Below are 16,823 nucleotides of genomic sequence, written 5' to 3'. Positions count from 1 at the left end.
GAGTACTTGAATTGCAAAACAAATGTTTTTCATTAACACAAAACAGAAATCTGAGTCCTCCAACAGTGACTGTGATGTTTGGTCGTTTCCACCCACATCGTCTTCGTTAAATCGGGACGTTCTGCCTCCTCCGGCTGAATCAGCCGCGCTAACTGCTCCTGTTGTGTCGCCAAATGGAATCAAAAGTGGGAACTTGTGTTTCCTAAATGCCACCGACTCGAACGGCTCGTCTGAGGACAATAAAAGCGATTTCATATGCAAATGAAACAGACACATGGTGCTGAAGGAAATTAACAGCTTCAGCGGGGTCATTTGTGTCTGGTCTCATCTCAGCTGAGGAAGCTCGCACAAACTGTGCTGTGATTGTTACATCCGCAGTGGGATTTCTTCTGTGTGAAAATTAAGTCAAGGATTTGTGAGAAAAATGCTCTCTGGGTGGAGATAAACCACATCAGAGACTTAAAACAGCCCTTCTGGAAACACGAACAAGATGTGATTTGGACAGTCTGGAGACAAATGAATCGCAACACTGAGGTATCCTGCAGCGTCTCCTCTGCGCCTGACCTGAGCTGACACGGGTCAACGGACGAGATTGTTTTGTGGTCACGGGGAGGAGGAAATAAAAAAAACAGACTTTGGAAAAGTTGAGGAGAAGCTCTGCGGCCGACTGTCAGAGACACTAATTGGTTTTTGCTGCCTGAGGTGGAAAACAGAGCGACCGGTCTGCTGGATCCACGGCTGCAGCTGCAGGTGACTGACAGCTGAGAGGGTAAAAGACGGAGCTCAGGCTGGAAGCAGGAGGTCGGGCGGAGGGCGAGGACGGGCGGACGGGTTTGTTTGTGGGCCAGGACGGTGCAGGAGTGAGGCGAGGGGGGCTGGGATCAGGGCCACAGGACTGATCCGGAGCCAGGAAAGAGTCAGGATGAGGAGCTCAGTCAAAATGTCAGTCTGTCAGCAAACTCAAGTTTCTATATTATTTATGTAATATTAAAGAATAAGTAGGTATCACAAAACGTCGAGTATGTGCTGATAAAGCCTGAAGACTGGAGGAGAGTAAAACAGGAAGGGAAGGGGATATAAAAGGAGAAATAATGTGACACAGGAAGGTTTGTTCAGGTGTCAACGCAACATGAAGTTATAATCTTTCACACTCCTGTGCAGTAGGTGGCAGTGTGCAACTTTACATTTGTAAACAAGGAGAAGAAGAAGAAGATGAAGAAAGAGAAGAAGAAGAAGGAGCACACCTGCCTCACCAGAACAAACAAATGTCTCTTCTCCTCAGGTAGAAATGTGGCTTCATATTGTCCTCTTGTTTTGAAATGTCGCTCTGTTAGAAGATGTGTTGAATTTATGATGGCTGCATTTTACTTTTTCTTCTCCATTACTCTGAGACAGATTTTTCTCAGGCTTGTGACAGGAAAGTGAATCAAATCCACAAGGTAACTTCTCTTTGGAAAACTTTCTTGTGCCACCAACAAACTTTAGATTTTTACGTGGGTAAGAGAGCGCCGGGTTTGTTTTTCTTTATTTTTTTTTTGGAAAGCCTTGATGTCCAAAGTGTTTTTCTCTGAAACACACAAAAAGCCAGGTCAGTGTCCCTCCTCTGGGCCAGTTTAACCCTGAGTGTGGGCTTTGAGAAATGTCCTGATGGGCGCTCTCTCTGTCCTCACCCTCCATTTTGGTGTTTTTTTTTTTACAGAAGGCTTGAAAGAGCTTTTTGAGTTATGTGGTGATTGCAGATGTTTTTGTTGCCGCCGCTGAGGTCACTTTCCATCATATTTGGCCTAGAGAGGACGTTTCTGTCAACTCTCTGTTTACACCGCAGAGAAGTCTGAACCGCTGAAACGCTGTCAGGTCTTTCTGTCCTTTTATTTTCATTTTCCTTCCTTCCATCTGAGAGGTCAGAGGATCCCAGAACAAAAAAAAAAAACTGAAGGATGTCTTGAGAGTACGATTTTCTGTCGACCTCTAGATTATTTCAGGGTGCTTTAACTTTGAAACTCCTCTAATAGCTACAGTAACTTTCACGTCAGGTTGTGTCTTTGCCATTTCCTCCACATTTTAAAGACATCTCAGCTCAGATTTAGTTGGACAGCAGGAAGTGTGAGCGCTGCTTAGCGGACTAAATATTACTGTAGCTGCACAGCTGCTGCAATCTGTCTTTCCTCCCCTCTTGTGTCTCCTCACCTCAGGCGCTGTTGTGATATGCAGCTCATTGAGTCTACTAACTCTGCCTGGAGTCAGATGACAGGATAACACAGTGATTACTTCAATAATTCAATACTCCAGTAGTTCGCTACAAGTTGAAAGAGAGGAGGCTGAAATATTAAATTCAAAATCTTTTTTTTCTTTTTGGCTTCTAGGTACGTGACAGATGGCGAATTCTGGAAAACTTTAGAAATATAAACCTCGGAGTCCCCTGAAGCTACACGACAAAAGAAAAGTCCTTTTTTACTTTTACTATTTACTTTGTAACGCCAAAGTTACTGACGACTGACTGCAGGACTTTAAAAGCAAGACTGAGCCGAGTCAACATGTTACCGTCCCTGATCAGAGACGAGTAAAGTGAGAGGACGGGACACGAGGGAACGACGGAGGCGGGGAAGGGATGAGGGCAGGAAATGAGGGATAAAGAGGAAAAAGATTACAGAGCTCAGCAAGCGTTTGATAGACTGTGACAAAAGGAAATTTGGGGCTCAATTTACTAAATGACGCAGGCATCGACAAAAGAAAAACTATTTAGGGAATCGAATCTGGTGGTGATATGGCCGTGTGACGTCCTCATCAGATTTGCTCTCCAGGTAGTCCTGAGTAGATTCATTAAAACACACATAAAGGGCAAGACGGTTAAAAACAAATTAAAGCGTCCTGGTGTCTGGAAAGCTCCAGAAAGTAGCACCACAACACTGCAGGCTGCTGTTTTCAGCTGCAGGGGAGGAACAAGTGCTCAGATCCTTTATTTAAGTAAAATTACAACCAATCATCAGAAGAAATGTTAGCTAAGTACGTTTCTTTGTGTTGCAACTTCAAGTTTAAGTTGAATTTTCCATTTCTATCTTGTCACAACGCTCTGCTTAGAAACCACTTGGTTAGGGTTCGGAAAACATCATGGTCCTGCTGACACCACGATCATGGATGGAGATGGTCCGACTTCCAGTGAGACATAGCCGGTTCTGGTCGCCTCAGAACGCCTGGACATGTCACCATGTCTCCCAAAAAAACACCCAGTTGGGCTCCGTGCGGACTTCTCACTTCACCGATGTCACTGGTACCATGTGTTACGTTCCACTCCGGCCTGAAAACTGTACAAGTTGGTGTTAGGACAAATACACGAGACTGTTTTCTTTGTGTTTGTGGCCCAAATAACAAAGAATGAGCTCATTAAAGCCCAAACAGGCCCTGATGTTGGTGTCATTAAGCCGTTGGCACAGTCAGGTCATCGCCTTTCCTCCCCTGTGAAACTAATGCTGACGGCTCAGAGCCTCCCCGTGGCGGCAGGAGTTACTCACCTGAGAGATTAAAACACTCCCACAGTCACCAGACCAAAACTCAATCAGCAGACATAAACCCTCTCTTTAATGAGCTTTTTTCTAATTTACGTCCTAGAAGTACGTCTAACGACTGTAAGTTTTCTTTTGATGACACCTTCAGTGACAAGGGAGCCTCCCTGATAACAGCACGTGTCCATTAGCTTCTTTTTTAAGAAGTCACATTTTGTACATTACGGTCCCATTTAGAGGAAAATAGACGATAAAGCAGAGTATGTGTGACCACGTCGCTACCACGGTGTGTCCTCGTCGAAATATGGTCACGACTTATCTGCGGTTTGCAGGAACGTAACGCCAACATTTTATTCTGGCGACTTGTTGGATCACTTTTACAGAAATGATCCCTGGGATCCTATTTGACTCATCACCTTATGTTTTAATGTACACAGGCTTGTACTGTTTGACTTTTCATTTAAAAAAAATAATTTTTTTCTAATGCAGTTTCTCGTCTTTTGTACGGAGGATTCAAAGAAGCGTCGCGACCATCTAAGCTTTGGAAATGCTTCAGCGGGCAGTCAGAGAGAGAACAAAGCTGTTACTTTAGAAACAACAGATCCCCAAAATAACCGCTGCCGCTCTGCAGATCTGTTGACATTTGTTTCTGCATCAAATGATTAATTGATGCCTGCACTCGTTGCCCTGTCTCCCGAGTGTTCAGTGCAGCGTGCCACCCGTGAGTCTTCATGTAAATTTATCTTCATATTTTCTTTGTTGTTCGGCCTTTCCTCGCTCAGCGTAGTCCTTCCATCTCTCTGCATGAGGAGGCCTTTGACTCTTAAGATTCGTTAATTTAAGCAATAAACTGCACAGGGGGAAGGCCTGATATCCTGCAGTAAATATTCATTAATTATCAGCAGAAGCAGTAAAACCCTTTTATTCCTCCAGTTTTATTGCAGGTCAGTCTCCATTTCCTTGTGTAATCCCTCCCGCTGCACAACACACCTGTCACATCCACACTTTCTTTTTTTTTTTTGCCCGTGAGCTCAGTTTTTCTCCCCTTGTGCCTCCCTTTGATAACATTTAGAGGGAAATAAGCAGTTTGCAACTACACATTCTCCGAGGATTCACCTTTATAGACGCTTCAAATCATCTTAAAGCATGAAACCTTCCACACTCTCCTTTTCAGCTTGTGTATTCACGGTGCTTGTTCAAGGGTGTTAGCAGACGGCTCGCCAAGGACAATCCTATGACTGTGGCAGAGCAGATAAACCTCTGCGAAGGTTTAACACTGTTTTGTAGTGTAAAAATACTTTTACTATGTCCTTGGAAGGACAAAGATGAATTAACATCAGCAGTGGTCCATGCAGGGTGAAGTCACCGTGCTCCTGTGGTGTTTTTTATCCACAGTCGCCAGAATAAAGTGTTGGCAGTACACGTTTCTGCAAACCACTGTCAGTTCACATTTGTACGTGTCATTCGAACCATATCGAACATTACATGTGTATGAGTTGACTTCCTGTCAGGCGGTGGAGGAGATGGAGGCGGCAGCACTACAGCAACGCGAGAGGGCTGCCAAGCCAGAGCCCACTGTTTGAGACGGCATGTCAACATCTGTACGTGTGAAACCACTGGATATTTATCTGGACATTATTCCTCTGTTATTTGCAACAAAACCAGATATTCCTCAGGAGATGTTGGGACATTTGCAGCCATATTTGAGGTGACTAAATGGATATTTTGGGACATTTCCAGCAGTGTTTATGGCGACCAAAACCTGATATTTCTATGGAGAAGTTGGGAAGTTTCCAGCCTTGTTTGTGGCGACAGACCCGGACATTTTGAGGAGACACCAGGACGTTTCCAGCTGTGTTTGAGCCGACAAAACCGGGTGTTTTTCACGAGACGTCAGGACATTTGCAGCAGGTTTTTGTTTTTTTGATATTTTTAAGTAAATTAGACATTTACAGGTTGTTTTTGGCGTCAAAATCTGGTGTTTTTATCGAGACGTCTGCACATTTCCAGCAGTGTTTGTGCCAACAAACCAGGTGATGTCTGGACATGTTCTCTGTTTGGTATTTTAAGCCAGCCTGATCTTTTCCTAACCCTTACCGAGTGGTTTTTGTGCCTAAACCTATCCAGACCTGGAGCACAGCGTTGTCACAGCATAGCAGCAGCTCCGAAAATGTAAACTAAAGAAACTTTGAAAGTTGCAGCGTTGAGAAATGTACAGTTTCATTATCATATCCATTGCAAACATTTACTCTGGCGTATCTTGAACACTATTTCTTCCACTTTCTCTTCCATCCGATGCTCTCAGAGAGAAGACCACTATCATCTCGACGGCAGTGATATTGGATGAATTTCTTTTCTTTTTGTGGGTTCGAGGCAATCTGCTGCTCCTTTTTACTGTCCTGCTGCAATTGTTGCAAAATTGATTTCAGTCTCTGCTGAACAACAATGCAAAGGCGAGAAGAAGAAGAAGCAGGCGGACAGGTTGATTAGCTTCCCACAAAGGTACAGACAGACTCCCAGATCTCATCTCATCCATAAAAAGAAAGGACCATTACGTTGAAAACGTACGGGAGGAGAGACGCGTGGCGGCGGACCTGAGAGTCTCACGCTGGCAGACAGGAGAGCGTCGCTGCAGCTCAGGGATTATTCAGAGAGACGGATGGAAATAAACAGGTTTAATATAGACCGGGCTGTCAGACAATGATCCATATATACAGTAAATGAAATGTCTGGAGGGCTGGGAGGTTCTGATAAAGGGTAATAACAAACATATACTCACATTCTCACAAAGGTACAGAAATATGCATTAAACCGCAGAAAGATATTCCCGGACCGGCATGAGTAATCTATCACCGGCTCGGGAGGGAGCGCTGCGTGTCGATACGGCCACTCTACTATCTGCCCATTTGAATAGAGACTGAGCTGCAAATCCCTCCACACTGTATATTTATACAGTGCAACATACAGATGGAGCTCTGCCTCCCTCCATCTCAGCCACAATGATTCCCACTGCTCAGACTCAGCATCGTCTCGGGCTGCACAGATAAGGCTCAGGTTCTTACTTCTGATCCCAGGTGGTCCGCGGGTCAGAAGAGGATTTAGAGGATTTGATTTATGAAAAGTTTTCACTTATCATGTTTTGATCTTGAAGGTAAATAGTTTCGAGGAATATCTGTCGTCTCGCTCTACTGCAGCAGCTGAGGGTGTAGAAATAATCTCAGTGATCAATTCATGGCAGGAAAAAATGTTTTTTTTGATTAATCGATTATAGTTTTAACGTGGTCGTTATAATCCACATGGAGGACAAAGAAAAGCCAATCACATATGAACAAATGTAAGTTACATGTGAAAATGTAAATATGTTACATGGAAGTTTTCATTCATGCGTGAAAAAAGTCAATAACTTTCACATGAAAAGGTGAATTTCACATGACATTTTCACGGGGGAAATCTGAGAAAATATGATATTGATGCAGTTTTAGGTCGGGACTGTTGTGTTTTTTAGATCCCTCCTTTGTTTGTCTGTTGCCTTCAAGATTACAGAAACAAAAACCATATTTTGCGTAGTAGTCCATAAATATTTGGAGAAAGTTACTTAATATTTGGAAATGAGCCAGCTAGCTCGCTGGCTTTTCAGGCTAGAAGGCGAGAAGTTGCGAAGGCAGTTTTTTTTTTTGCTTCAAGTGACAAGTATTAACATGTGAGAAACTGATAAATCAATGATTTCAACCCACTAACTGATCAGTGGACTAAACCAAATGTTGTCAGAACTCAGCATTATTATACTTATACTAATCAAGAGACAACAACTACACTTATTTTTGTCAAGAGTAGCTAAACGTCAAGCGGAGAAGCAGTGTTTCACTGATCATAGTGCATTAAACTTGATGTTTTCAACAAGACACTGGGACATTTTCCAGCCGTGTTTGTGGCATCAGAACCAGGTGATTAAAGCCAAAACATCAACTTTTCTTAACCCTTCCTAAGCTTATGTGTCTAGACCATAAACACAGTACTGTCACAACATATAATTGAAAACTGAAATGTAAAGAAACATAAAGTTGTTGCATTTCCATTCGCAGGAACATACAATACCAAAATGTATCCTGGAAACAACTTGTTGTTGTTGTTGTGTTACCTAAAGCAGCAGCACTCTGCTCCTCTGCCGCAAATATTCAAGCTACTTTTGCATGACGGCATCAGCCTAAACGCCTGGAATATAGACGGAGAGAGCTGCTGTCTGCTCCGTGATGGACGAGGCAGCTCGAGAGAGACAGACGAAGACAAACACGGACAGATATAGACGGAGGCAGACGGAGCGAGCCGCGGGGGAAAAGGCATGAACTCGGCGCAGCCACAGAGGGGCCCGGTGACAGACAGACTGTTTCTCCCTGCATGGCTGCTTTAATGACAGGCAGCAAACTCATTCAGCAGGACAAACAAATCACTGGGACAAACCTCAGCAGGCAGCACACACACACACACACTAACACCTCCTGGAAAATCTATATCTCTGCTGGGGTCGAGCGGTCGGAGAAAAACTGCACACATGTGAAACCTGAAGGGTTCTTCCATCTCTCTGCTTCTGCTGGGACGTCGCTGCTTCATAAAAAAATAATATAGAGCGAAGTCAGGAGAGAATGAGCATCAACAGGCTCACACAGAGGAATAAAAAACAAGAATAGACCAGGTCCACTGCTCCTTTATTTCTCCTTTTGATGTCCATCCAGTCGATACACCTTTCAGGTCTACTCCCCGGGGAATAACAATCAGCTGTTACGGTTTATCGACCTGCATGAGCTTTTTAAAAATCAGAAAGAGGAGCCACGCAGCAGGAATGATGGAGGCAGACGGCAAACAGACAGATGTGATTCATGAAAACGTTGTTAATTCTGCATGTTGTGTTGTTAACTAATGACTGTTACAGATAACTACATGTTTGGGGGAATTATTCCAAATGAAGGAGAATCTGATCCACTTTTTGTTTAGTTAAATGATTGTGCCAGTTTCTCAGATCAACTTGTGGAGGCACTTACTCTGTTTCCCCTCTTTGCCATTTGCGATTTTGGGATATTGGATCTTAGAAACGTCCCTTGTCAGCGTTTGTGATCTTTTTCCTGTTTATAATCTGCAGGTAGAAGGAGGCAAGAGAGAACAACTTCTCGTCTGAAGCCTGACGATGGAGGGATGGACCCTTTTCTTCGATACGGTGAGAAATACAGTTAATATTTTGATGTTTCGGATCATTTCTTTCACCATATTAGATGTTTAAACATGACAAATGCTACCCAATTAATAACTAAATGCTCTTTACATATCAAGCTCATTTATGTCCAAGGTTGTGCGTTGATTGACAGGTGTGATGTGCTGCCGAGCATCACAACTAATCTTGACGAATGGCTCCGTGTGTGCGGCGTCACAAACTGCAGCGGCGTGAAATGAGTTTTAATTACCGGCAGTTATTACAGCGCTGACGCTGTTTGTGCAGCTCTGCTCTGCTCCGGCAGACACCGGCACCACCGCTTGGTTTGCAGATGAGCTGAATGTGTTGCTGAATATCTCTAAACATCTGCGTGCGATGAGCGTAGATGCATCGGTTGTAGATCACAGAAATGTGGTTGATTTGCTCCGGCACACACTTCGACCTCCTGTGCTGGAGCAGGAAACAGTTTCTCCGGCTTTGTATTCCTGTCGGATTTCAAAGTAGTTTCAGTAAAGACTCATAATCACCGGTTTCAGATGTCTGATGTGTGAGTTCAGAGCTCTTTACCGGTTCGTGTTTGTTGTGAAGTCTTTATTTTTTAGGTCGGTCTTACCTGCAATCGGCCTCCTGCTCCTCACATCCAAACACGATGACGGTTCATTAAATTGTCACTCCGTAAACCACCGTATTTAAAAAGATCCCGCCAGGAATTAAGACAATTATGCTTATTTTCTAGTCAACAGCCACACGTTTTTTGACATTAAATAACAGGGTTGAGCTTTCACGAGGGTGTGACAGTAATGATACCATGCTGCTTGTCTAGAAACTGCACCGATATTCAAACTTTTCCAGTCTAATATACTGGCTGACTGACTGACTGACTTACTGACTGTTAAATCCACAGGGCGAACAGGGACAGATTGAATAAGACACGACAATTCAGCTCGATATGTAGTTTAATCAGGTGTTTATCAGCAGGTATCAGGGAGCCTCAGGACTTCATCAATATCTTTATCAGGACCGAACACTCTCTCTCTCACCGATGTCTGGCTTTACATTCGGGAGGCGCAACACTGAAGACGAGCTCAGCAATAAATCCATAAAAGACAGAAAGTCCAGAAATAGCGATTAGGAAAATGATTCATATATGTTGGACTTTATTGATTAAGGTTGCAGAGTAAGTTATCAACACAAGATATATATTAGTATTCATTGTAATGTCCGTGTCACCTGCCTTTTACTCCGAACCCCAGAAACACAAGCCGTCACATTCACACTTCTTTCTCTGTTCTTGTTGTGTAATTATCTTGTTTTTGTTTGTTTGTTCTTCTCCTCATTGAATATTACTTCCCTCCTCCGGCTCCTCAGTTAGCTTCCTCTCTCTGCTTCGTCTCGTCTGTTTTCAACACTACGCTCTTCGATCTGATGGTGTTGCTGCCTATGTTGTGTAGCACGTCTGGAAAAGGCAAATTTACGATGATGTTGTCCAACTACGTCATGAAGGAAACAACCCCACTACTACGTCACCAAACCGCAGATATGTCGTAACTCTTTGTTTCTTTATGTTTCAGTTTTTAAATGTAAGTTGTCGACAGCACTGTGCTTATGGTCTGCTTAGGTTTAGGCACCAAAGAAAAAGATGTTCTGTCACCGAGAACACGTCTGAAAAATGTCCCGATGTCTTATTAAATCGACCCGGTTCTGAAACATGTTAAATTTTCTATTTCTCTCTTGCACAACGCTCTGTTTAGGTTTAGGCACAAAAACAACATGGTTAGGGTCAGGAGAACATCATCGTTTGGCTTAAAATACCTGTTTTGGTCACCACACTCACGGCACGGAGAAGTACCGACTTCCTGTGGAAAAACAGCCAGTTTTGATGCCGCCAAATCGGCTGAAATCGTCTCCAGGTGTCCTTAAAACTCAAACTACGGTCGTCAGTTTGGCAGCCACGTTGAATGTCATAATTTGGTAGTCAACCCTGGTCTGCAGAGAATATCCTGGTGCCTGGGCTGGTTGGGGAGTTTCAGCTGCTGTTTGACAAAGCGTAGACATACTGACATCTTTAGGCCGAGTCATGAAAGAGCGCCGCACTGATTTAAACCACTTTGTGATAAAAAGACCACAATCAGAGTTTCACTTTGATGCTTTCAGCACCAGTTTACTGAGTCAAACCTGCAGACGTTCAGCCTCTGCAGCTCAGTGCGCTGCCTTCAGATTCCCCCGTCTCTTCTCAAAGTCCTTCATCTTAAAATCGTCGACGTACTCGGCTTCGCACTTGAACGCACATAATGTGGCTTCCTGCAGACAAAGCCATCGGCGAAACGGCGCACCATGAATATTCATAATAACCGTGGAACGTCTTCAATTTGCACAAAAGCCGCCCACGCTACATATTTATGCCTTTTACTGTGCTGCGGTTTGCTTTGGGTAAAAGCAGCAGTAAAAAGGTCCATTACGAGCACATTTTCATTACCTGGACGTTACAGTCGCACAGTTTTCTCCTCTCTGAAATATCTGCTTGTGCTCTCTGCAGTCGCCGGAGGGAATACTTACACAGGTGAAAGACTAACTTTGCTAATACGCTGGTGCTTTAGCTTTGATTTAAGCTCTTCAGATTGTGCAGCGCTCAACAGAAAAGCTCTCCTGGCCCTGAAACAACCATTTTTTGGGGCTGTTTTTTTTTTTTTTCTGGAGCTGTTATCTCTGCTGGCGGCTTCTCACTCTCCCACCTCCCTATCTCATCACCAATTTTTCCTGTAATTACACATAATTGCTTTTCTGCACCAAAAACCGTCGGAGCGGATAATGTCTCATTTGTCTCAGTGAGAAAAATGAATGTTAGATTACAGAGATTTACACTTTAATGGAGCTCGGCGCACTTTACGGCACACGCGTGCCTCGTTCAGGCCGACGCGTGCTTCTGCAAAGTGTTTTCAAATGATTCAGAACTAATCACACTCGCAGTCAATCACAGTGAAGCATCGACAGTGAAAACACCCACTGAGAGATTAGATTTACCGCAGGAGTCCAGGTCTACATTCACTCAAGTACTTACAGTAATGGAGAGTAACTAAGTACATTTACTTAAGTACGTTACTTCAGGTCAAATATGAAAGATGGAGTGTAACTAAGTACATTTACTCAAGTACTTACAGTAATGGAGAGTAACTAAGTACATTTACTCAGATACTTTACTTTAGGGTCAAATTTTTAAGAACTTACAGTAATGGAGTGTATCTAAGTACATTTACTCAAGTACTTTACTTCAGTTCAAATATGAAAGATGGAGTGTAACTAAGTACATTTACTCAAGTACTTACATTAATGGAGAGTAACTAAGTACATTTACTCAGATACTTTACTTCAACTCAAATTTTGAAGAACTTACAGTAATGGAGTGTAACTAAGTACATTTACTCAAGTACTTACAGTAATGGAGAGTAACTAAGTACATTTTCTCAAGTACTTTACTTCAGTTCAAATATGGCAGATGGAGTGTAACTAAGTACATTTACTCAAGTACTTTACTTCAGTTCAAATATGAAAGATGGAGTGTAACTAAGTACATTTACTCAAATACTTTATTCAGCTCAAATTTTGAAGAACTTACAGTAATGGAGTGTAACTAAGTACATTTACTCAAGTACTTACAGTAATGCAGTGTAACTAAGTACATTTACTCAAGTACTTTACTTAAGTGCAAATTGGAAGTACTTGTACTTACAGTAACGGAGTGTAACTAAGTAAATTTACTCAAGTACTTTACTTCATAAAAAATTTGAGGTACTTGTACTTAGAGTAATGGAGTGTAACTAAGTACATTTGCTCAAGTACTTTACTTCAGTTCAAATGTGAAGTACTTGTACATACAGTAATGGACTTACAAAGTACATTTACACAAGTACTTCACTTAAGTGCGAATTTAAAGTACTTGTAAGTATAGTAATGGAGAGTAACTAACTACATTTACTCAAATAGTGTACTTAGTTTTTCTCTGGTTTGGTTTCTGTCTTGAGTGGATTCTGATCGACAGGAGGCTGAATACGAGCAGAAAGCTTCGACTATCGGCTGAATCTTTTCTTTATTTCTTATCTTTTTATTGAGGAATACTGAAAGAAGCAGGGTGAATATTGAAGTACTGTGGTTTTTTGTTGGTTTTTTTGCCATTTTCTGTCCTTTTTACACGAAACATTGTCAGTTTTGATTTGATTAAAAAAAAAAATGAAAGCTAGTTACAGTCGTCCTTGAAGAAAAGACAGGCTGAGTAAGTGGGTTTGTTCAAGGATGTTTGAAGCGGTTATTCAAACTCTAAGTGGTTCTGAAAAGACGAGTCACTGCTGGCAGAACTGAAAGATTTTTACAAAATGTGCAGGACGGACTCGTCGAGGTCGAGTAGTGTCGCTGTGCTGCTGCTTTTATTCTTTTTTTACTACTGTGGAAAAACTCAAATGTTAAGTGTCGGCTGTGACGGAGAGTTTTTAATCCTCATAGATACAAAACAAGCCCAGAAACAATCAACATGTGAAAATCATCTTATCCTTCAGTTTACTTCAGACCGTTAAAGGGCAATTCCTCCAATTTTACACATTAAAGTGTGTTTACATGTCTCGGGGAGTTCTACTGCATGTGTGAAAAAGTAGTATAAAGTATTTTGTGTAATGTAGGAGACTATTTGTGATATAGTATGTTTGCGTATTGTGAGTGTGATTTGGACACTTGCTAAGTGAAAAGGATAATTTCTACTCTTGGTCTTATCATGGCACTTGTTTTGGAAATTGGACATTTTCCCCCTCGGTTTCACACATGAAAGGTTTTTTTCCTTCTGATAGAAAAAAAGTTATCCCTATTTTTTTTCACATAATTTTTTTTTCTGTTTCATGCATGAATTTTTTTTTCTCCTGGAAATTTTCTCCTGCTTGGTTTCACATATGAAATGATTTTTTTTTTTCACATTGGCTTCAGACATGGATTATTTTTTCTCCTGAAAATTGTATTTCACTTCACAAAACATTTACAAACATTTACATTTACAACATCCCAAACTTTTTCCCCCAATATCTGTTTCAATAGTGAAAAGAAAGACTTCTCTTGACTATTTAACTGTTTCAAGTATGAGTTTCAAAATGTTTTATTTATATTCCCCCTTTGGTGTCGCGCACAGAATTTTGTTTCAAAAACTTTTTTTCACCCTCATGGATTTATTTTTTTTCCTGAATTTCTTTTCCGTTACACACGTGAAAAAAACCCTTTTCACCTTGTTTTCTCGTAAAGTTTTAGCTTCAGACATGGAATATTTTGTTCTCCTGAAAATTTTACTTCCCCTTGGTTTCACACATGAAAAGTTTTTTTTTTCCTGAGAAAATTTTTCCACTCGGCTTTTCACATTCCCCCAAAATATTTTTCCCTTGGTTTCACAGTTTGTATTTTCCCTAAAGTCTTTTTTTCACCTGGTTCCACACATTAATTTTTTCCCCCCTAAATTTTGGTTTCACACATTTTTTACATGAAAAAGAAAAATTCCCCCAAATGTTTTCCCCCTGGTTTCACACACAAAAAAATGTCAGTTTCATTTGTTTTTCTCTCCTGAAAATTGTTTTTAACTCTGATTGTTTTCCACTTCTCACACATGAAAAATTAAAGATGTTCCTGAAATGTTTTCACCTTTGGTTTCACTCTTCCTCACAGAAAAACTTCTTCCCACGAAACCTTTTTTCCTCTTGAAAGAAAAAAAGCTCCTGATTTCCTTTTTTTTTCACACAAAAAAGAAATCTCACTCCCACACATTGTTTTCCACTCAGGTTCCTCCTTTGGTTTTATTTTCATTTGGTTCCACACACGAAAAAAAGATTATTTTCCTCCTGAAAGAAAGAAATGGGTTTTTTTTCCACACAAAAAAAAAGTCAGTTTCTTTTCTTACATCCGGAAATAAAATGTATTCATTTTTTCTCCTGAACATTTTATTTCTACTGTTTCACACATGAAAACATTTTTTTTTTCTGAAAACTTGAAATGAAAAAGAAAAATTATCCTGAAAATATGTTTTTCACACAGTTTCATACTTGAAAAAAATGTTCTTTCTCCTGAAATTTCCCCCCTTTGGCTTCACACAATTTTCTTTTCTCCTGAAAATGTTTTTCCAGCTGAGTTTCCTGCTCTAACTTGTATAATGTATTTCATGTGAAGTTAAAATCCCTGAACCTTGAGATTAATAGTTTCATGTGTTGTCAGATTCACAGTCGAAAAGTTTGTGTTGTGCAGAAAAATGTGAACTATTCTCTGCCTTCACATCAGACGGGATGGATTTCATCGGACGAGTCAAGACGACTGTGCGATTGCTGATTTGGTTTTATCTATCATCATATATCGTCCGCTCCTGAAGAAGCTGGAAAAAACTGGTGATGTGGACTGGAGTCAAACATGAATTTAGAAACTAATAACTCTGGTTGTGACTCTCGTATGACATGAATGTATCTTGTTCAACAGTATGAGGGTGAAATAAATAAAACAAATCACTGCGATTGCAAATTTAAATCTGTTACAGAGTTTTATTTTCTCTCACACATCATGTTGGGTCACAGGAACAGCAACAATAAACCCCGAGACGTGTTCATATTCCCTCCAGCAACAAGATTTAATCAGATGCATAGTTAACAGCTCACGGGATTATGAAGAAAAATGGTGGCAGAGGTTTATTTACCTTCTAGACATTATCTTTGTAATCATACTGTATAAATATGACTTTTCTGGATTTAAATATGATATATTTTTTTATTTTCTGACTTTTGTTTCAAACTTTTTTCTCAAAATTTTGACTTTCGTTTCAAACTTTTTCCTCAAAATTCTGACTTCTTTCCCTGAACTTTTTCTCAGATTCTGACTTTTGTTTCGAAATTTTTCTGAAAATTCTGATTTTTTCCCTTAACTTTTTCTCAAATTCTTACTTTTTCTCAAATTCTGACTTTGGTTCGAATTTTTTCTGAAAATTCAGATTTTTTTCCCTTAACTTTTACTCAAATTCTGACTTTTTTCCCTTAACTTTTACTCAAATTCTGACTTTTTCCCCTAAACTTTTTCTCAAATTCTGACTTTTTCCCCTTAACTTTTACTCAAATTCTGACTTTTTCCCCTAAACTTTTTCTCAAATTCTGACTTTTTCCCCTTAACTTTTTCTCAAATTCTGACTTTTCCCCCTTAACTTTTCCTTAAAATTCTGACTTTTGTTTCAATTTTTTTCTCAAATTCTGACTTTTTTCCTCAACTATTTCTCAAATTCTGACTTTTTTTCTCAAATTCTGACTTTTTCCCCTTAACTTTTTCTCAAAATTCTGACTTTTTTTCCTCAACTTTTCCTTAAATTTGGACTTTTTCCCCTTAACTTTTTCTTAAAGTTCTGACTTTTGTTTACATTTTTTTCTCAAATTCTCCCTTCTTCCCTGAACTTCGTCTCGAATTCTGACTGTTTTCCCTGAAATTTGCCAGAAAATTCTAACTTTTTCCCCTTAACTTTGAAAAAGGTCAGAATTTGAGAAAAAGTCAGAATTTGAGGAAAAGTTGAGGAAAGAAGTCAGAATTTGAGAAAAAGTTGAGGAAAAAAGTCAGAATTTGAGAAAAAAATTGAAACAAAAGTCAGAATCTTAAGGAAAAGTTAAGGGGGAAAAGTCAGAATTTGAGAAAAAAATTGAAACAAAAGTCAGAATCTTAAGGAAAAGTTAAGGGGGAAAAGTCAGAATTTGAGAAAAAGTTGAGGGGAAAAAGTCAGAATTTGAGGAAAAGTTGAGGAAAGAAGTCAGAATTTGAGGGAAAAGTTAAGGGGGAAAAGTCGGAATTTGAGGGAAAAGTTGAGGGAAAAAAGTCAGAATTTGAGGAAAAGTTGAGGAAAGAAGTCAGAATTTGAGAAAAAGTTGAGGAAAAAAGTCAGAATTTGAGAAAAAAATTGAAACAAAAGTCAGAATCTTAAGGAAAAGTTAAGGGGGAAAAGTCAGAATTTGAGAAAAAGTTGAGGGAAAAAAGTCAGAATTTGAGAAAAAGTCAGAATTTGAGGGAAAAGTTAAGGGGAAAAGTCAGAATTTGAGAAAAAAGTCAGAATTTGAGAAAAAGTTGAGGGGGAAAAGTCAGAA

This window comes from Pagrus pagrus (assembly GCF_965226575.1).
Source record: "Pagrus pagrus genome assembly, chromosome: 12".
Taxonomy (NCBI): Eukaryota; Metazoa; Chordata; class Actinopteri; order Spariformes; family Sparidae; genus Pagrus; species Pagrus pagrus.
This window is presented reverse-complemented; position numbering follows the sequence as displayed.